The sequence below is a fragment of the Etheostoma spectabile genome, chromosome 24, assembly GCF_008692095.1.
Source record: "Etheostoma spectabile isolate EspeVRDwgs_2016 chromosome 24, UIUC_Espe_1.0, whole genome shotgun sequence".
Classification (NCBI taxonomy): Eukaryota; Metazoa; Chordata; class Actinopteri; order Perciformes; family Percidae; genus Etheostoma; species Etheostoma spectabile.
The window spans coordinates 7,178,461-7,178,679 of NC_045756.1; the positions used below are offsets into that span (position 1 = coordinate 7,178,461).

At 29.2% G+C, this 219-nt stretch overlaps 1 protein-coding gene across 1 annotated transcript in view; it reads right to left on the reverse strand.

Moving 5' to 3' along the window:
- Window positions 1-219, reverse strand: part of LOC116674034 (gastrula zinc finger protein XlCGF57.1) — a 138,681-nt gene that overhangs the window by 74,773 nt on the left and 63,689 nt on the right. The window lies entirely within an intron of this gene.

The window sequence follows — 219 nt, forward strand, 5'->3', positions numbered from 1 at the left end:
CTTCTGCCCAAACTTTACTTTATTTGTACTACCTTAAATCATTGCAATACTGCTCATTTTAGCCTAACTTATATCCATCTGTAAAAATTATGTCTATAATAATAGCTGCCTGTATTCATAGTACATATTCACCTGTAAACTCTGTAAACCAGTAGTATATTATGTTCATTGTGCACATCTGTAAAAATTCTATTTATAGTAATATCCACCTGTATATTA